At 35.6% G+C, this 22,629-nt stretch overlaps 1 long non-coding RNA gene across 1 annotated transcript in view; it reads right to left on the reverse strand.

Moving 5' to 3' along the window:
* LOC127492757 (uncharacterized) overlaps positions 1 to 21,507 on the reverse strand; it is a 35,718-nt gene extending 14,211 nt beyond the window's left edge. Inside the window, exons 1-2 of the long non-coding RNA XR_007922487.2 lie at positions 21,255 to 21,507; positions 7,677 to 7,813 (exon numbers count right to left, since the gene is read on the reverse strand). This is a non-coding gene — a long non-coding RNA (uncharacterized lncRNA). The remainder of the gene's footprint in view (positions 1 to 7,676; positions 7,814 to 21,254) is intronic.
* Positions 21,508 to 22,629: the final 1,122 nt, after the last annotated feature.

The raw sequence follows: 22,629 nt of genomic DNA on the forward strand, positions 1-22,629 counted from the left end.
ATATCTGTGTTTACTTTAAGGAGGGGATGGCTCTATATCTTTATTTCATTATGATAAGATTCAATATAAGATATGTGTTTAAGCATGAAACAGGGATAGAAAAAATTGTCTACAAATACAACTTAAAAAATGTAGAGCAGAGTAACAATGATATTATCTTCACCTATCAAATTTCACATATAGAAGTTAATGGCCATTATTTCCGCCTCGGTAAATCCTTTCTTTTTCAAATTCTTTTATGCACACTAGAATGGTTTGTGAGACAACAGAAAGCCTAAACTCTATTAAAAAGAAGTTGAATGGAGGTTTGCATACAATATTCCTCCAATTTAGATAAACTATCTGCATATTAAATGTATTGTACTGGATTAGGAAAAAATTGAAACATTTTGAAATAATTATGGCTACTACATAGGAGAATAAAATTAATATTCCTTAGAAAATTTAAACATATATGCAGATCTGTAAATTTCTGGATGTCCATAGCATCTATTTTGTATGCTTAGGAATTGTTCTGTTTCAGTGTGGATGGCATGTATTGGAGGAAAATTCTTTATTTACCAACACATAGAGACATTTCTCTGAAGTGACAGCACTGGGGAAAGAGCAAAGGGACAGGTAGCCAGGGAACTCCCTGCCACCATTCAATTGGCAATGGAGTTCTGTTCTCATATTCCACAGAAGATGATAAATTGATTGCTTGAAAGAATTGGACAGTGAAAGTCAAACAAATTGTAGAAAATGTCCTAGGGTTTGTCTGCCAGGAATGGGGAAGCCGTGTGCAGAGATTTTTGTTTATAAAATTCAAAAGTATTCTTACTAAGATTGTAAAATTTTTCAGGCTTTTCCATTTACAAATATTACTTTCCAGCATTCTGGATTAGAGTAATATAATGTAGTACAAAGAAAAAATGGCTACAGCGTGATGGAGAACTCAAGACCAGAAACTCAAATTTGCTATTAACTTTCAAAGATGGAAAGAAAAATAATCAAACAGCAGCATAAAATAAATTTTTCCTAAATAAATTTTGTAGTTTTCTTTAAGTACAGATTGTTAAGATTTAAGGAACTCATTTACTATTTAGTGGAATTATATATTTGACATTGAAAAAATATTATCAATAAGTTAAAAGAAACAAAAATTTTCTGTGAGAAGTAGACAATTTTTTCTACCAAAATATCACCTTTACAAAACTGAAATCCATTAAGGACATTTCTGCTAATGTTCTGTTTCATTGTGTATAAGATGATGTCCAGTGAAGAAAACATTTCAATATACAAATTATATATATATATATATATATATGGTTCACTCCCCAGATGGCCAATCATATGTTTATTATCCATCATTCCTAATGTTATATATTATCAAAGTGAAAGTTTGAGAAACAATATCAAGTTTGCTATTCTGCTCTATCAAGTAAATGTTTGTGCATAAATTATTTTGTAAAAAAACTTTAGATAATTTGATCTCTAGTGCTATTTTAGAAATTCTTCCAAATAGTGTTGTGTACAGGAATACTTAGCTATTATGGGCACATATGCAAAATCAATGCTACTGTGCAGATTTACAAATGAAATCTGGATATTTTTATCTAATATGATTCAGATGATATATAGCCTATAATTTTAAATACTCATTTTTCCATCTCATGCTCATTTGATTTTTGTGAATATAATGTATTTAAATTGATAATTGAAAGTACTGATGTTCAAGTAGCAAAATACTTCAAATTCACTCTCTAATATCTTATATTTTAATTGCTAATACATAGCAAGAATGTTTTTATTATTTTGATATCTTCTAGCTTTATTAATAATTTCAGGTATTAATAATATTATGGGTTCTTGCCATTTATTCAGAGAAGATTTCTGAATACTGGCTCAAATGGACCAGACAACATGGTAAGTTTTTAAGCATTTTTATTCAGTAAGAGAAATGCACAGGAAAGCAAGGGCTTTAATTAGAGGAGAAAGAAATCTAGAAGCTAGCTTGGGTCCATACCATGCATAGAGCAGGCCAGGAGCCGCGTGGAGCAAGCATGCAGGCAGGAAAACAGAGGCTGGGCAGAGGCCAATGGGCCCTGAGCTCCAAGGGCACTGGGCAACAAGGGCAACAAGGGAAGGGCCCACGGTGCTCCAGGCCTTTTATTCACTTCTAAAAGGATGGGGTTACAAAGTCTGATTGGCAGGTGGACATCCAGGTGAGATCAGGCAGGGGCGTGAGATCAGGCAGGGGCATGAGATCACACAGAGGGTGTGATGGAGAATGTGGTCTTTCAGCTTACAAATCTAATCAATTGTATCCTAACTGCCTGCCTGCATCAATTTGTATTACCAAAATTGATAAATTGAAGACACCTTCTGCGGAATTTAAAATCAAATCCTCACACTTCCATAATTTGAATGTCAATTCAAAGTAGGTCAATGTTAAAGGACAAGGTCATATGGCCCTATTAAGGGAGACTATCAATGATAAAATCTGTAATAAACACACTTTATGGACAAAAGGAATACATAAAACACATTTGAACCTGTTAAAGAGTAAGGATTCTTTGTAGGACAACCCCTACTACTATTCCTGTTCCCTACTGTCCAGTGACTTAAGAGAGCCAGAACATTATAGAATTATAGAAATGCCCTATCATCTTAATTTCAACTGCCTCCAACCTCCATATGTACAGTCAAGGGCAAATACTCTCTAGCATTATCATGTCTCATCTTCTGTTGCTGATCCTTGAGACTTGGCCTCCTTCCAGCCAGATCCTAGGTCAGCCTGATTGGAATTGCTTGGACTTGAGGCTTAAGTTATAGCAAGTCAATAGATATGACTTTAAAAGAGTGAAAGTGAAGAACGTTCCACAGCCCTGTAACACAGCAGGAACAGGGAACACCTGCTTTTCTACCTGGGGTAAAAAATCTCTTCACAGTGCATAGTTTGAAATAAAAGTGCAATATGGGCAAAAGGAGAAGTTGGTACTCTTGATACAGATGAATTTAGTTTTTGGTTTTTGCCATTAATATTTGCTAAGGATTTTAAGCTAAAAATGTAAAGTCATTAACATAAAAAGGCACAGGGGGACCTTGGGATTCCAAAGTATTTTTATAAGTAGGGAGGTGGGAAGCCTCACATGTCACTTCCGTATTTTTTAAACTATTACTCTTTCTAATCTAATGTTTGAATAAAATAACTTTTTCTTCAATAAAAAATGAATTTTTAAGGTAAAAAATCAATCAGCACAGTGACCTTGTATATTACATGGAAGCCAACATAACAATAAATCTGAAAGGAAAACTGGGAATAGAATATTCTTGTATTTTAACCGGGAAAATTTTCTGTTAGTTGTCCAATCACCTAAATTAATAAAAATGCTCAGCATCTTATTCTAACTCTCCACAACTGTCACACAAGTAGCAGAAGAGCCTGTTGACTTCCTCTTACCCATCTCAGTTACTGTCAATGAAATCAATTAAGGGTAGTATGATATTCCATTTAATAAATAGGTCTAGAACGTTATTTCTTTCGCCATTATTTATATGTTTCCCCTTTCAAAAGTACTTTTGGGGGTGATTTTTTTCTTTCAGTATTCAGATTATGAAATCTAATTACAATCAAATTCTTGTTATTTATAGTTGAAAGATTTCCAGTGGCATAAACTTTATGATAATGATGCAGTTTGTACAGAAAGGCTCCACCGTGCTAGATTAAATCTCCAGAACTTAGTAGGAAGTCAGGTTGTAAATCTTATATGTTGTTTACTTCTGATGCTAATTTGTATAAATATAATAAAACTGTACTGTGACTTTCATTTTTTAAAAAAGGAAAGTTATGAGTGAAACTTTTTAACAATTTGGCCTTGTTGTCAAATCCTGTCTTCCATTCTGTTCTGCACTTCCTGACCACTCTTAGAAGAAGCTCACAAGCCTTTGAATAAACTGGAATTGGCTGTTATTTGATCAAGGTTTACAAATTAAGTGCTTAATTCTTCATGTATCCTCTACTGCTTTGACTTTCAGATTTTCTTAACATTTGAAGATGTGCCTTTTCTTGGATAATATTAATCACGAATGTAGTAATGTTATTTCATGATTTTAGTAATGTTACATGATCATGGGTGTGGCACTCTCTAACTCAAATGACATGAACAGAAAGTAGTTTTCATAAAACTCATGGCTCTGATTGCACAGTCCCACTTACTTTTGATGTTACGTCAAAGCAAAGGGCACTTTTCTTTTAAGGCTACTTTCAGAACTTCTCTTTGTATTTTCTCTAAACTATAAATGCAGTTATGTCCATTTGGAGGCCAGGGTACCACATGTCACAGGGAGCCTTACATGTGTTCCAAGAGAAGGTTCAAAGACTGTTAACAAAAATAAAGTCTAAGGGAACACAAAATTTCATTTTCTAATGGTAATCCCCAAGATTTCTCCAAAAAGTAAATTGTTGTTTTGTATTTTGTAACTTAAAAGCAGCTATTAGTACATTTCTGAGATATAGCAGGAGACCAAAACATTTTTGGAAAGAGAATAAATATATGAAGAGAGACTGGTTGTTTTATTTTCAATGTGCTGAATATATTAGACTACTATTTATTTTGTGAATGGATGTGATGAAATAAGTATCCAGGTGTTTAGTGTATGATAAGATGGGATATATAGTTTTTTTTGGAGTTACTAAATCCATCATGTCTTTCACATAATGGACAAATCAAGTTTAAAAAAAAAAAAACTTTTTACATAGCTTAGCCTGTTTTCTGGTGCTGTTGAACTGCAAGAGAAAATACTTTTGCATATATACAAATGAAAGTGTTTTTCAATTTATGTATACAAGACATTGTAGGCATTAAAGATATTTTATTGATAAAAATTGATAAATTAAGTTCTCAATTACTAAATGGATTATAGTCTAATGACAAAGAATTGCATAAAATAAGTGTGTTCTATTATGAAAAGATCAATATAAAATTATATAAAATTCTATTAGAAACTGCTAATCATATTTAAATAATTTAGTCATGCTGAATGTGAAATATAACTTAACAAGGAGTGGAGAATGTGACTTCCACCCTGTGCTAACAATGTTAGAAATATCTGGGCCAGCGCCATGGCTCAACAGGCTAATCCTCCGCCTGCGGCACTGGCACACCGGGTTCTAGTCCTGGTCAGGGTGTCAGAGTCTGTCCAGTCGCTCCTCTTCCTGTCCAGCTCTCTGCTGTGGCCCGGGAGTGCAGTGGAGGATGGCCCAAGTGCTTGGGCCCTGCACCCGCATGGGAGACCAGGAGAAGCCCCTGGCTCCTGCCATCGGATCAGCGTGGTGCGCTGGCCACAGCTCACTGGCCGCAGTGGCCACTGGGGGGTGAACCAACGGCAAAGGAAGACCTTTCTCTCTGTCTCTGTCTCTCTCTCACACTGTCCACTCTTCCTGTCAAAAAAAAAAAAAAAAAGAGAAATATCTGAGCAAGCCTCATTTCTCCATGAACCTGAGTGAATGGCCAAATTCCTTTTGATAAAGACTGAATAAAGTCATTACAATGCATGCATGCTATGGTGTTGGAGGGTCATTCCACTTGGTAAATCTTTCTGTTGTGGTTCTAGGTTGAGCAATGGCTCAGATCTAGAAGCTACACAAAGTATTTGGCATTTTTAGCAAGATGGCATCGCTCAGACTCCCAATCGCTGAATGCTGATTTCTTCTGGCTCAAGCTGAATAGTGTATTTGTCTTCTACTCATCTATTTTTGCCCTAAGGAGAACATGCTCTATTAACCATTCTAGTAAGTGTTCAGGTTCCTGGGGCTGCTCCACCAACCGTGCTAGTCATTATAATATCTGTGGTTAAATATCTCCTGACTGCTGTCTGTTAAGCTTGGCCATCTGGACTCTACTGTTTAAAGTTCACACATATCCCCTGTTTTCAACTAGACAAGTTTTGCTATAATTTTTGCTACCTCTAGCCTTGAAGTAAAATGTATGGCCACTGCTAAACATTTTACTGATACTTCTGCCTTTCTCACCAGGGCATTCAAGTGATCTTGATCAAATGTATGTCCTTTGGACCTTTCCAAGGAACATTATCATATTGCCCACCTTCTGGTTATACGTTCTAAAATCCACTGTAGCCCTCCCAATTTCCTAGACTTTTCAGTCTTTTTATCCATAATCTGAAATGGCAGTTCAATTCTGCTCAGTATGGCCATGTGTGTAACATGGATGGGGGTGGAGGGGCATGCAGTTAGTTTACATTATCTATGAAAGTTCTGTCCAGAATGATAAATCTTTTATCTCAAATATTATCTCAGGCAAATAAAACTATTTCTTTCTAATTTTGTATTCCAGTGTATTTCACGAAGAATCATCTAATATGTTACCACACATACTTTCCAAGCTGCTGCCAATACAGTTCTGTTAGTTGTATATCTTCTTTAGAATATAGTTCTTTTAAAAAATATTTTATTTATTTGAAAGACAGAGTAGCAGAGACAGATTGGGAGAGACAGATTGGTTCACTCCCTTTTTTGATCCAGTTCAGTGCATCTTCATCCAATGAATGCTTCAGCTTAAGCCTTGTTGGTACAGGCCAAGGGGGCAGGAGGGGAAGTGGGGCAGATGGAGGGGCATGCATATTGCCTCTCAGAGTCATTGAGCCAAACACTATTGACCCTGAGTCATTTCTGCAGACTTAGAAGTTTCAGAGATGTTAGAGCAAATCAGAATCCTCAGGGAAAATCATCCCAAGGTCCCAAACCTTGTTAGGGTCCCAGGTTTTCCAAATTAAACTCTTTCTTTCAAACTTGCCTTCCTGGAGGCCTTAACTTCCTTTGAAGTTTGTCAGGTGAAACAATAAATATCAGGCTTCCTGCCTGGATTTTTCTGTACTGTTGCTGCAAGCAGGAGGGTTTCTTTGCCACTCTACCAAGGAACTTTTGGATTTTTACATCTTATTTTGAATCATATATTATTTTCCTTATCATTATATTATCATTCTGTGAAAAAGAACAAAAGAGTGTGACAGAAAGGGGACTTGGACTATAGGTATCAAGGAGAGTCATCATAGTCTACTAGCTCCCAAAACAGTTTATGAGCCTATTGATAAATGTATTTCAACTTTCATAGTGATTATATATGTGTATGTATATATATATATATATATCACATATACAATGATATGTATACCATAAATATATGTATTAGGTATGCTTTTCCCAAATGTTTACTCATTTATATTTCTCCCTTTGTAGCATTTTAGGTAACTTTTTATTATGGAATTTCTCAGGAATATACGAAATAGAGATGTGAGGATTCAGGTGAGTTAATAGGTAATCAGGATGGTCCCAGTGGGATCTGTGGTATAGAGTGCTTGCTTTCCCCCAAGAGTTGTCTTTTAGCAAGGGAAAAAGTGCCTGCTTGTCCACTCATTGAAAGCTTCCAAAGTTACCATGAGAAGAGCAAGGGAGTGGTGATTCCTTCCTCCTGAGCTCAGTTTATTGTGAAAACAAGTTACCTATTCCACCCTTCTGCACATTTTTTTTTTTTATCATGAGCAAGCCAGATAGGATAAAGGATCATAAATCAAATTTTTTGATGAGTTTTGTCTCTGCCTTGTAACTAAATTTCAATCTGATTTTCACGTAATCGTTATTGTTATTGTTGTTTTCAAAATTGGGCTTAGAAACTCACCACAGACCACTTTGGGGTTTTCCTCTCTTGGAAGCCCCCTTCCATGCAGTCTGGCTGTAGGTTTTCAACTTTAATAATTCTTGTTTATCTCTCTGCTTGTCCGCTCAGAAATTCTTCTTCCATGTGAGACAAAGCACCTGAAGTAGGCAGGCATACAGATAAAAATTGATCAGATTTGTGAACTGGAAGACCACACCCTTGTGTAACCTCATGCCCCCACCTGATGACTTTGCCACGCCCCTGTGTGGCCTCATTCCCCTTCCTGGCCACACCTGGGTGCCCACCAGCCAATCAGGTTAATTAACCACTCCCCTTGGGAAGTGGGTTAAAAGCTGGGCCACGGTGTGGCCTGGCCTGCTCTTTTTCCCTGGCCTCTTGCCAGGACAGGGCTTGCTATAGCCCTGAGCCTCCAGGCGCATGGCCTTTGGGCCATGTGCTCTAGGCTTCCTGGCCTAGATGCTCTTCCACATGGCTGGTTCCTGGTGCTCAGTATGAACCCCTATTCACCTCTCTCCCCTAAATAAAGCTCTCACTCTCCTATGCATCTATCTCACTAAATAAAAGCTTAAAATCTACCATGCTGCCTCATTTATCTGTGCTGATATTTAGAATTCTTCTCTAAATATTAGACAAGAACTCTCTTGGGCTTATTAATATCGGGGATTTAGTATTAAGCCTGTGGTGAAATCGTATGGCACCCTAAATTCTGATAGTACATGTGGCACCCCGGATAGCATTTCTAGGGAACTTTAAGGGGCCACATTTCAGGGTAAATTTTAGGGGGTCTTCTCCGATTTCAAACCGAGGTAATAATTTGTTCTGCACCACAGTCATTTCTCCATAACAAAGAAAAAATCAATATTAGCATCAACAATTATCAACACTGAGCCAATCAAATTTTGGTTCTCTCCCAACCAATTTCCCTTACCAACTAAGTAGTATGGATGCAAATCCCAGACAACATAATATATCCTGAAGGGAAAACAATCAACATAACAAAGCAAAACTTTTTCCATCTTTGACTACAAATTTAACAGTAAACCCTTACTATTATAAAATTAAATCAATGTAATGGACTGAATGTTTATGTCCGTTTCAAATTTATAGGATAAAATAATGCCCAAGGTGATGGTCAGATCTTTGTGGAAAGCAATTAGATCATAAGGGTAATTGGAATAAAGGAACCCTGTCCTTATCAAAGGAACTCCAGAAAGCTTTCTGACCATCTTTGCACCATATGAGGAAACAGTGAGAAGGTAACCATGCACAAAACAGGAAGTAAGTCCTCAACAGGAAGTGAATCTGAAAAGGAATTGAATTTCCTGGTATTTGACCTTGAACTTGCAAGTATCCAAAATGGTGATAAACAAATGTGTACAGTTGCAAGCCATCCAGTCCCTGCTATTTTGTCATAGCAACCTGAACTGTCTACAGCATACAGTATATAAATTTCCATGATTCTTCATAGTTTGTTTCAAAGTAGCTCATTCTCTTGACCGCCAATCTATAGGTTTTTCCCTTTCTATTTTTTCATTGAAGTATATTTTTCTTTGTGAGTAATGATTTGAATAATTAAATAATTATTTTAGCCTATTATTTTGTTTTTTTGTTTGTTTGTTTGTTTTTGCTACAAGTTGGTGACCATTAGATTCATATTTGATTGTTCAATAAGAGCACTTCATAGGTCATGCATTGCATTTCCTTTTTCTTCATAAAAAGCTGAACATAATATTCAGTTCTTTCTAGTTTTGTGTTCTCAATAGCTTCCTTTACTTAAAGTACACAATTCCCCAGACACCCTAATGTGAGGAGTCAGATGGGCTAATAGGTAGTCAGGGTGTCCCAATAGAAATTAGAGTATAAAATATTTGCTACCTTCCCCAAAAACATTATCTTTAGGGGGAAAAACAGGATACTTCCTTTCTTCAGAATCTCCAAATTAACAAGGACAATAGCAAGGGAGCTCTTCCTGAGCTCACAGCTTATTGTGAAAACAAGTTACCTATCCTGCCCTTCTTGATGGGTTTCTGTTTTATCATGAGAGGTCAGTCAGGTCTTTTGATGGGTTTTGCCCCACCTGGTAACTGAATGCCAATCTGATAGTCAAGTTTGTTTTTTTCTTTTTTTTTTTTTCCTTCTGAAATTGTAATTAAAAACCCCAGTGCTAGGGGGCCTTTGAGTTTTTTTTTCATCTCTTAAAAGCTCCCCTCCATGCTGCTCTGGCTGGAGGTCTTTGACTCTAATAAATATTATTAAATCTCTCTGCTTGTCTGCTTGAAAAGTCTTCTTCCATCTGAGACAAAGAACTGAGGTAATAATTTTTCGCTGCTGTTTTCCATTAACACAAAGATTCTTAAACACTAATGCATTTAGAAGTGCTGTTTTGCTTGGTTTCAAATGCCTATAGCATATTTTATTTACATAGCATTGCAATAAAATTCATTTTATGGAAATAAAGAATGTAGCAAAGATTAATACAGAAGGATATTTATTGCAGAATATTTTGGGATAGAAAAAATCAGTAAAATTTTTTTTTTATTTTATTTTATTTTTTTTTTTTTTTTATTTTATTTTTTTTTTTTTTTTTTTTTTTGACAGGCAGAGTGGACAGTGAGAGAGAGAGACAGAGAGAGAAAGGTCTTCCTTTGCCGTTGGTTCACCCTCCAATGGCCGCCGCTGCAGCCGGCGCACCGCGCTGATCCTGGCAGGAGCCAGGAGCCAGGTGCTTTTTCCTGGTCTCCCATGGGGTGCAGGGCCCAAGCACCTGGGCCATCCTCCACTGCACTCCCTGGCCATAGCAGAGAGCTGGCCTGGAAGAGGGGCAACCGGGACAGAATCCGGCGCCCCAACCGGGACTAGAACCCGGTGTGCCGGCGCCGCAAGGTGGAGGATTAGCCTATTGAGCCACGGCGCCGGCTAAAATCAGTAAAATTTAATATTGAATCATAAAAGAACACTTAATGTACTTGCACAAGCTGAAATGTGTTTATGGTTATTAAAACATGCTTTAAAAAGTATTAAGCAATATGGAAAATGTTGTTGATGTAATGTTGTTAAGTAGGTGCTATGGTAGTACTATAGATACACATTATTTTTTTATTTTTTAACTTTTATTTAATAAATATAAATTCCCAAAGTACAGCTTATGGATTACAATAGCTTCCCCCCCATAATTTCCCTCACAGACGCAACCCTCCCCTCTCTTGTTCCCTCTCCCCTTCCATTCACATCAAGATTCATTTTCAATTCTCTTTATATACAGAAGATCAATTTAGCATATATTAAGTAAAGCTTTCAACAGTTTGCACCCACACAGAAACACAAAGTGTAAAATACTGTTTGAGTACTAGTTATAGCGTTAAATCACAATGTACAGCACATTAAGGACAGAGATCCAACATGAGAAGTAAGTGCACAGTGACTCCTGTTGTTGACTTAACAAATTGACACTCTTGTTTATGGCCTCAGTAATCACCCTAGGCTCTTGTCATGAGTTGCCAAGGCTATGGAGGCCTTTTGAGTTCGCCGACTCTGATCATATTTAGACAAGGCCATGGTCAAAGTGGAAGTTCTCTCATCCCTTCAGAGAAAGGTACCTCCTTCTTTGATGATTATTTTAAAAAGGCTTATCAGACATAATTTCAAGAACAGAGCTAATATGTAACATATATTCTAGTAATTCTGATACACCCTAAATCTTACTATACGCCATTTATTCATAATAAATCCAATATCACTACTAGAAAAAAAACTGATTTATAATTAAATATGGTGGAATAAATCTACTTTTTCCATGGTCTCCACTACTTGGTGCTAACAGCAGCAATAAAGAAAAGTAGGAAATAAGTGCATTTTTATTAAAAATAAAAAAATATGTAATTATTTACCTCTCAACAAAAGATTTTGTTATAATAAAGAAATATGAACAAATTGAAGGCAAATTGTGGGTTCGCAAAACTGACAATCTTTTAGTTTAGTATTGTAAATGATAATCAACAAGATAAAATAGAGTTTTAAAAACACATGGAAAATCCATTGATTGTTGAATTGATGTTTGGGAAAAGGATCACGTTTTTTCACAAGAGTAAGGAAGTGTGCCAACAACCCACAGGTCCACCAAACAAAATTGTGTAGATAAAGTGGTCCCAGAAACAATTGTTTGCATATCCACCAAGTGAAGACAGATTAATGTCTCCATAGAAATAATAAATAAGCTATGAAGAATCCAGAATAGATAACACTATGAATGAAAAAGTTTGAAAAAGTTATAAATCTATACACACAGACAAGAAGGGAACTCTAAATCTTATCATCAAATGAAAGAGCAAAATCTAAAGCAATACAAAAAGTACCCAATGGTTGTCTACAAGGTCATGTATTAAAAATGCACATATAAACTGTTAACAGGAATTTCCTTTAAGGAATGACAGAGAATAATAACATTAGATGAGATGAAGGAAATTTCCCTTGCTATTTGTAATCTTTCTATTCCTACATATTTGAACACTCTATATATCACAGATTCTATTAATTATATAATCAAAACAAAGCATACTTTACTTTTTAGTTTTCTTATTATTTTTTATATTTTTAAAATTTTGCTTATTTATTTGAGATACAGAGAGAGAGAGAGCGAGAGAGAGAGAGCTCTCAAACACTGGTATGTCTCCCAAATGCCCTCAAGAGCCAGGGTTGGGATCAGCTGAATCTAGGGGCTGGGGACTCCATTGTAGTCTCCTAGATGTGTTTCAGAAGTCCAACTACTCAATCACATTGCTGCCTTCCATGGTCTTCATTAATAGGAAGGCAGTCAGGAGCCAAATCCAGGAACTGATCACAGATATTCTGATGTGGGAAACAGGCAACCTGAACAGTGCCATAAATACTAGACTAAATTCTCATCTATAACTTTCACTTTGTCTCATTGAGGGTAGGTGGTTTGAACATTTTGATGTATTTACTGTCTTTCATTTATTTGCCTTTCTGAATTGCCTCCTTCTGGCATTTGTCCACTCTGATATTTATCTTCTATTAGTTTTATGAAATTTCTTGGCCATATATTGATTATTTTACACAGCAAATGTTATTTCTCCATTTAGAGATTTGTCTTTACTTTTCAAGTTTTGAACAAATTTATCATTATGTCTGCTTTCATTGAGCAAATCAGTTTCAATTTTCTCCAATACTGTGTCATTAATTTTACTTTCTGTACATGTAAGTCCTCAGTATAAATATTATGGACTGAATATTTCTGTCCCAACAAAATGCATATGTTGAAACTCTACCAATGTGATCATATTGGGAGGTGGGGTCTTTAGATGAAAACAAGAATGTAGAGCCTTCATAAATGGGATTAGCACCCTTGTAAAAATCTAGTGAAATCATGCTTATCCCTGCTCTCCACTTTGGGAGGATATAATGTGCAAGTATTCAGTCTGCAAATGGAAGTGAGCCCTCACCAGAAACTGAGCATGCTGCTACCCTAAACTCAGACTTTCAATCTCCAGAACTGTGAGAAATGTGTCTACTGTTTCTGATGCCCCTCCTCCCACCAGTCTATGGTAATTTGCTGTAGTAGTCAGAACTAAGAGATCGCCTGAAATTTATTTTGATTTAAACCATCCGCCTGTTAATTAAATTATACTTATTTTGATATGATATTTTTATGAATGTCATGCACTCTTTAATACATAAAATAATTCAACCTGATATGGTTGGGTGAGAACAGTACCACTCTTCTAGAGGAACATGGCCCAAGTGCTTGGGCCCCTGGCACCCAAATAGAAGATTCGGATAAAGCTCCTGATTCCAGCAAACCACTAGCTATTGGAGTGAACTTATGGATGGAAGCTATCTCTTTCTGTCTCACCCTCTCTCGATGTGATGCTGACTTTCAAATAAATAGACACATCTTTAAAAATTAATTAATTAATTAATTAATTCTTTTAAAAATACAAAGTCCTTTTTAGTACCATAATAGTAGATATGGAATACAAGAAAAAAATGATACCTACTAGCTGGCCCCATGACAAAGAGCTGCCTCTTTGATTGCTTTGGAAAACTGTATAGACCTACTTAAAAGTCAGCTTGTTGGTATTTGTGATTAATGAAATTTTTAATCAGCATTATTTGATACACTCTGTTTCATTAATTAAAACATGATTATTTCTCTTCATTCATCTCACTTTTACCTAGACATGTCGATGACAAAAAATTCTAAAATTTTCTAATCAGATAAAATGTCTGATATTTATTGGCTTATTTGTACTTGTTCTTACTAAATTATAAGCAGGATGTGATACTAACTGATAATTTTTTGCTATGTTGTCTTCTGAGTTAAAAAAAAATCCTTGCAATTTGTAAAAGTAACCACGATATACCAATGTGATTTATTAATTATTCCTGATGCTTTAGGAATTTTAATTTAATTATTTCTTATTAATAAATTACTTTAATTAAATATTTTCTTGAATCTGACTATTTTACAAGTATTTATGCATCAAACTGTAGCTTGTAAAAATGTACAGTTACTGAAGCTAGTGTTGTGGTGCAGCAGGTTAACCCACAAATTGTGATGCCAATATCCCATGTCAGAGTGCTGGTTTGAGAACTGGATGCTCTGCTTTTGATCCAGCTTCCTGCTAATGTGCCTGAGAAAGCAGTGAGAGATGGCTCAACTACCTGGCCCCCTGCCACTCAGATAGAGTTCCAGCTCCCGGCTTCCTCCTGGCCCAGTGCTGGCCTTTGTGTACATTTGATGTATGAACCGGTGGATGGAAGATCTCAATCTCTCTCCCTATGTCTCCCCCTACCACTCTGCCTTACAACAAAACTTTTTTTAAAAAAAAAAAGTACAATTGTTGTTATAATATTTTAATGCCAAAAATAAATGTTTATATACTTATTTGAGAGGCAGAGCAGAGGCGCTCTGAGCATAGAGCAGCTGAGGTTGCCAGCTTCTCCCTGAAGTTCCTTCCTGCACTGCCTCAGATACCCCTCTTATAAAACACAACTGCCACTTGCGATGCCTGCATCCCATATCAGAGTACTGATTTGAATCCAGCCGTGGCTTTGATTACCACCCAAGTAACTGGGCCACTGCCACCTATTAGGAGACCCGGATGCAGTTCCCGGTCCCTGGCTTCTACCTGCTCCAGATTTGGCTGTAGTGGCCATTTGGGGAGTGAACCAGTTGATGGAAGATCTCTCTCTCTTCTCCTTATCTCTCTCTCTCTCTCTCTCCCCCTATCTTTCCCTCCTCCCCTCCCTCTTTGTCAAAAAAAATATAAATCTTTAATATATAAATATAAAATCTTTAAAATAAATATATTAATCTTTAAAAATGAATAAAAAAGTTAAACTTGCAGAAAGATGTATAAAAATAGATATACTCATGTGTATTTTAAATTTTAGTAAATAGAGCCAACACCCCATGTTCAATAGAAAATTCTCTGGCCAAAATAATCTGAAATAAATGATGCAGAAATTTAATTTAAAATTAAATTAACATTAAATTAAAATTTAATTGTGATTTTTTTTTTGACAGGCAGAGTGGATAGTGAGAGAGAGAGACAGAGAGAAAGGTCTTCCTTTTGCCGTTGGTTCACCCTCCAATGGCCGCCACGGCTGGCGCGCTGCGGCCAGCGCACCACGCTGATCCGAAGGCAGGAGCCAGGTGCTTCTCCTGGTCTCCCATGGGGTGCAGGGCCCAAGCACTTGGGCCATCCTCCACTGCCCTCCCGGGCCAAATTATTATGGGGCGGTGCTTTGGCATATCAGGCAATCCGCTGCCTGAAGTGCCGGCCTCCCATATGGGCACTGGTTTCAATCCAGCTCTCTCTCTCTCTCTTAAAAAGGGAATTATACATAATGAAAACAACAAATCTAAGTAATTGCAATTCTTTGAAATACTCCAAATAATTGTAAAATCATTAAGACAATAAGTGATTTTTATTTATCAATACAAAATCATGATAAAATGGAAAAAGCAGAACTAGAAATATGTTGCAAATATGTAAAACTTTGTGTATAATTGATTCAAAATGTTTATAAAAATATACTAAAAGTGAATTAATCCAACTGTATAAAGAATATTCTCCCTCCTGTGCTCAGTTTTAGAAAATAGTATTTTCATAATTTAAAATAGAACATACATATTTTTATAAGTATTAATGAATCTGTAAGAATTTCAGAATATTTTAAAAAACACATTAATTTAAGGAAATCCTGAGTATGCATATTAGTTTCCTTTTCCAGATGGAAGAAAAATTTGTGTAGAAATTGGTTTTCATAATTTCTTAGGATGACTATTAATTTCTTTTGGATTCTTGATTAATCTTTCACTTCAGCTCCACTTATTTTTACTCCTGTGTCTCCAGGTGGAAAAACCACAAACCAATGACTAATTTTCCTTTTATTAATGATTCTGTTTGATGTCCTGGCCTTGTTAATTTTAATTTTTCTAGAATATTTTAAATATTTTAAACTTTACCCCATTAATAAATATTTATTATCTCCACTTTTCCAAAAAAGAATGGATAGTTATGCACTAAATTCTAATTTTTCTAGAATTGCATTATTAATTAATAAACAGACTATAGCACTATATTTATTTATTCAAATATTTACCTAATGTCCTTTTTATCTTCCAGGACCTCACTGAAGATATCACATTACATTTAGTGTCAAGTCATTTTAGGTTCCTCTTAGTTGTGATAGAGTCTAATAGTTTCATTGATTTTGGTGACCTTGACAGCTGTGTTCAGCTATTTTGTAGAATATCCCTTCATTGTGAGTTTCCTCATGTTTTCCTCACTATTGGACTGGACTGGCAGATCTTTGGGAGGATAATCACAGATTCTAAGAGACACTGTAATTATATCATATTACCAATACATACTATCACGGTTGGTACTGCTCTTGACCACCTGGTTGTGCTAGTACTAGGTTTGCCGATTGTAAAGGTTTTATTTTATCTGTTTCCTTTTTCCATACCATTCTCAGTGGAATGAAATCACAACCCACAGTACACATGTAGTAATTATGTTTCACCTCCTTAAGGATGAAGTATTTACAGAAATTTTTTTCAATTCTGCAATCATTTTTTTTTTGTACAAGTGTAGACTCATTGATACTGGTAGTTCACATTATAATCCAAAACTTTTTTATATATTATGGTGCCCATATTTTGTTAGCTTATGTTATTGGGAGTCCTTTCAATTGGTTCTTGTCCTTTTGACAGGTCCTTTACACTATGTTTATATGGTTTGTTTTGTTACATTTTGTTTTTTGGTGCCTTGCTCTTCCTTTTTGTTTTCTAAAACTATTTGCTATTGCAGGCTAATATGACATATTTCCTTTTCTGCTATTAGAATTAGCCATTTCTCCAAGAAATTTCAATTCACTTTACAAAAATTCCAATTCCTTTTTCTAAATCTTGGGAATTAAAAACCAAGGTATGAGCACAAAGAGTAATCATCAATATTGGAGAATTATTCATATGCTGTGTTAGATTACAGACAAGGTGATATATATGACTATAACAACATCTATTATCTATCTATCATCTATCTATCCATCCATCTATAAAACTTAACTATTTTTATAACCATCTGTCTATGCCTATGTGTAATGTATACATATATATAAGGCTAAATGTTAATTCATATTTCATTATCAATACTTATTTATTCAGATGAGTCTATCTATGCCTTCTTCCTTTGGTTTTATGTAAACTGTAACTTCAAGAATGAAATACTTTGATTATATTTCTACTTTCCAATATATATAATAGTTGAGTAACACAAATGTATCACAAAGCAAATTGAAAGTACTTAAAATATGTCCTCAAGCAATACATCAAACCATCCTCTGTAATTTATATCTTAATTATATAAAGCTAAGTTCATTTAAACTTCTTAGCATTATATATTATTATTATCAATGGGAAATTTCCCATACACAGTGGTATGATTTTGTTCATAAAGTCCAGTAATCTATAAGGTGAAGTCTAAAAAAATTACCCTAAACAGCAAAAAAAAGTGTACCTTATCTATTCACTATTTTTTTTTTTTTTTTTTTTTTTTTTTTTTTTTTTTTACAGGCAGAGTGGACAGTGAGAGAGAGAGACAGAGAGAAAGGTCTTCCTTTGCCGTTGGTTCACCCTCCAATGGCCGCCGCTGCAGCCGGCGCACCGCGCTGATCCTGGCAGGAGCCAGGAGACAAGTGCTTTTCCTGGTCTCCCATGGGGTGCAGGGCCCAAGCACCTGGGCCATCCTCCACTGCACTCCCTGGCCATAGCAGAGAGCTGGCCTGGAAGAGGGGCAACCGGGACAGAATCCGGCGCCCCAACCGGGACTAGAACCCGGTGTGCCGGCGCCGCAAGGTGGAGGATTAGCCTATTGAGCCACGGCGCCGGCCTATTCACTATTTTAGTACATCTAAATCTTAGCAATAATAACAGCTACCATGAATCTGAATGAATTTAATATTCAGAACTTCATGCTAAGTACAATAGATATACTATCTCCCATAATACTCATGGACATCCTTTAACATACTTTTTATTTGTCATGTTTTATGGAAGAAATCCCTGAGGTTCTGTGTGAGTAAAATGCATTTCCTCTGATCTATTAGGTAAGCATCAGAGAATTGAGTCAAGAAGGACAAGAAATTAATTTCCAAGCCACTCCTCTTGTAGCCTCATACATTTTTTTCAACCTTTTATCAAAAATATATTTGGAATTTCCACTAAATAATAGTCTTTATTGATCATTTTAGCCATAAATATTAGGTAGTACCTGATAGGGTCTTTGAAATATAGCACTTATAAGTACACACATTATATGTACATTTTATATTTTAGAGATTATACATATATTGTTCTCGACTGAATACCAATAAGCTTTTCATAAGGACACTGGCTAAGTCCTAAAGAGAGAACTAAAATTAAAGAAAATGTTTGATTACCTGTCTCTTAGGCCAGAAAGAATTTCTGTGAGGGCAGATAAGTTTTTTGTTTGTTTGTTTGTTTGTTTTTGCTTTTTTACATTCAATGCTCTATTCCGAAATACTGATACTTAGATATAATACTGAAATTACTAAGCATTGATGGGTGGATTAAACTTGATATAGAGTAATTTTAAAATATAATGTTACTAGATTTACCTCTATTTCTATAAATGAACAAAAATCATGACAACTACTGCCTTCACAGAGCTCAAGTTTCAGTAATGCACAATAATTGCTTTTCATTTCTTTCATATCATTTTAATTTATTCATTTTAATAGAATTGGATGATCCCAGAAAAATACACTGTTAATCGTTATGTGAATCTCTTAATATGATGGCTATTCCATTGGTGTTATGAACATGAGAGGGATGGATATTTGACACATAGTTTTATGTGTGCTGCAATGAATTAAATTAAATATATAATACAAAATTATTTAGAGTTCATTTAAGCACTAAAATCTGGTTCTATTTTGGTTTGATACAATTAGGAAAGTTAACTTTTTTTTAATTTAATTTAATTTTTTTTGACAGGCAGAGTGGACAGTGAGAGACAGAGAAAGGTCTTCCTTTGCCGTTGGTTCACTCCTGAATGGCAGCTGCAGCCGGCGCACAACACTGTGTTTCCCCCAAATTCATATGAAGCCCTAGTCCCCCCGTTTGACTGAATTTTGAACAAGGGCCTTTACAAAGGTGATGATGATTACATGAGGTCATAATGATGGGACCCTCATTAAGTGGAATGGATGTCCTTATGGAAGAGAGAGACAACAGGAATTCATGAATATTGAGAAATATCACGTCAGAACATCATGAGAAAAAAGCCACCTGCAAACCAAGGAGAGAGACCTCAGGATAAACCAAGCCTTTCAGCAACTTGATTGTGGATTTCCAGCTTCCAGAAATGTGATGAAGTAAATTACTGTTGTTCAAGCCTCCTAGTCTGGGGTAGCCCTAGTAGACTAATCCCAAAAGCCACAAGCAGGGTATTCCCTAAGCCAAACTGACTGCATAGTATTATGTGCAGGTACATTTTTTCTGGTACTTACTACTGCTTGATTGTTTTAGAATTTTTCATATGTGTGAGTACTTAAAAGGACAGCTCAAGAATATAGATATACATGCAAACTATCTATCTATCTACCCACCTACCTATCATCTATCATCTATCATCATCATCCAGCAGCCTACCATCTAGCTAAAACCAATAATAGGTATGTTTTTAAATGTTTTAACAGGTAAGAATAAATGAAAATTGTTTTTTAAGAACGTTGGTCCTTTCACTCACAGGCAGCCTAACCAGATGGCTCCCAAATAAAGCTCATTGTACGTTGTTGCCACATTGTGGATATGTCTTTCCCGTGCTCCACCTACAAATCCTCAAACTCACTACAGTGACAATTTATTTAACAATAATCATCAAACTTAGAAATACATTTCAATGCTATAGAAAAGAAATACTAACTAGGAGGGGCAAGTTTTGTTAAGTAAAAAAGAAAATATTAATTAGAAATTCAGCTGGGCTGACATAAGCAGCCATTGCTTGAAATGACTGTACCCCACATCAGAGTCCCAGTTCAGGAACTGGCCGCTCTGCTTCCAGTCTAGCTTACTGTGGATGTGCTTCCTTGGAAGGCACAGGATGGTGAGGATACGTGTGCCCCTGCACACGTATGGGAGACCAGGATGGAGTTTTTGGCTTCTGACTTTTTCCTGTCCCAGAAAGGCCATTGCAGCCGTTGGGGAAGTGAATAAGCACATTGAAGATAATGGAAGATTTCTCTCTCTCTCTCTCTCTCTCTCTCTCTCTTTCTCTCTCTCTCTCCCCCCCCCTTTTCACTTTCAAATAAATATTAAATAAATAAATCTTTTTACAAATAAAAGAAGTATAAATATTTCCTTGTTTGGGGTAGTATGTAAATTAATACATGAAAAATACAAAACAGCTCAGAACATAGCAAATTCTTGATAATATTAAGCAACTATTAATGTTCTTGGTGATCTAAACTCAAAAATATGTTTCTAGGGGCTAGCATTGTGGCACAGAGAGTTGAGCCACTACCTGTGATGCCAGCATCCCAAATGGGTACCAGTTCGCTTCCTAGCTGCTCTACTTCTGAATCAGCTCCCTGTTGGTGCACCTGAATAACCAGCAGAAGTGTGCCCTTTCACCCACATGGGAGACCCTGATGGAGTATCTAAAATAAAGTGATTCTCTTTTATTCATCTTATTTTTTTCTCTGTCAAATTTTTTCTAACCTGTTTCAACTCATTCAGCAAGAACATTTAAAATACCTTCTTAGTTCCAGTATATCTCATAATATATGGCTTTTGCACTTCCACTCATTTTGATTTGAATAGAGCATTTAGCATATGAAAAGAATTTTCCCTCCAGATAGCTACATTTGACTTTTGGTAATTTATAAGATTGTTCAGTAATCACTGGAAAAAACAAAAGCTGATCTAAGTAGATAGATGGATGATGGATAGACAGATGGTAGAAAAAATATTATTGTGATTGTAATCATAACCCATGGGAAGATGTTTCTAGGGCTAACAATACATACCTTTAATTTTCCTCAATATTAAATGCTTTTTCTGGCTATGTTCATCATTTCCTTTCCATTTGAGGTTTTCAGCATAGTGAATTAAAAGGTTATTTAGATTCTTTAAGTTTTAAATTAAAATTAAAATGTATCTATTATGTCAATTTATCTACAAAGTATGTAATAGTAATATCAAAACCAAGATGTATGAGTGTTCATAATCTGCTTTGGAATTATGAGGTAATATAAAGGACATCTAAATTCCAAGCTGTGTCATCACCTTGTGCTTAAGAACTTGCTAAATTTAATCTTAATTGACATAAATAGATATAGAATTATAAACTTGTACTTGCACTAAAATGTAACATCCTTGATATCCCTCACTCCGACTAAACTGACACTCAATGACTTGCCATGGATTGTCACATCTGTTGCCCTGGAATCCTGTGAAACAACATGTCTCAGACAGATGTTAAGGCTTCTCTTAAGACTTAACATACCCTGGTCTCTGGGCTAAATTTGCCTAAAAAGGGATTTAAAAATAAATGCAATCTGCATAGAATCTTTCATTTGTTTCTGGTTGTGTTCAAGCTGTAGTTCCTCTGAAGACTCCAAGTGTGCACTTATCGTTGCTGACAGATTCAAACAGAAGTGTTAGTCACAGAAGTGCAGAGCCCGGAAAAGTTGACGATCCCTGCAGAGATGTGTGGAAACCCAACTCCTATTCATTAAAAGCAATGGCAAAATGTAAGGGAAATAGGAGGTGACAATAGTTACAGAGATACTTATTTATTGTCAGGAGTCTCTTCCCTCTATCATCCATTCCTCAACACAGCATGAGTTAGAAATTCTGTCGATAAATATTTGACTCTCAACATTCAGCCTATTTTAATACACCATTAAATATCATTTTTGGGTCCACAGCTTGTCATCATCATTTGTCTATACCTGTGGCAAGGAATTTGTAATAAGATACTCTCATTGTTTTGCACACATAAACTAAGATGATAAATGTTATATTTTACACAATGATCAGATCATCAAACTTAGAGCCCCAGCTGACATACTGGGTATATTCTATACTGGGTTTGAGTTCTATTTTAAAAAGTTAATGATAGAAGGCAATGGGTTAAATGTTATAAAATCATTTACACATTTCATTATAGTGAAATAACAGGCTGCATGAATTAATATAATGTGCAATGATACTTATTCTTTGATGCTGTTTGTTTTTAGGATTTGTCTTTGTGTAGCTTTCTAGGTGAGTCTGGAGTTTTTCTACCTATATAAAGTTAAATCAAATAAGACAATAATAAAACATATGTTCAAAAGAGGAAATGGGATGATTAAACTAATGTTTCACTTTCTCACTTGCATAACAAAATCATTCTAACAA

Source organism: Oryctolagus cuniculus, chromosome 14 (genome assembly GCF_964237555.1).
Source record: "Oryctolagus cuniculus chromosome 14, mOryCun1.1, whole genome shotgun sequence".
NCBI classification, from domain to species: Eukaryota; Metazoa; Chordata; class Mammalia; order Lagomorpha; family Leporidae; genus Oryctolagus; species Oryctolagus cuniculus.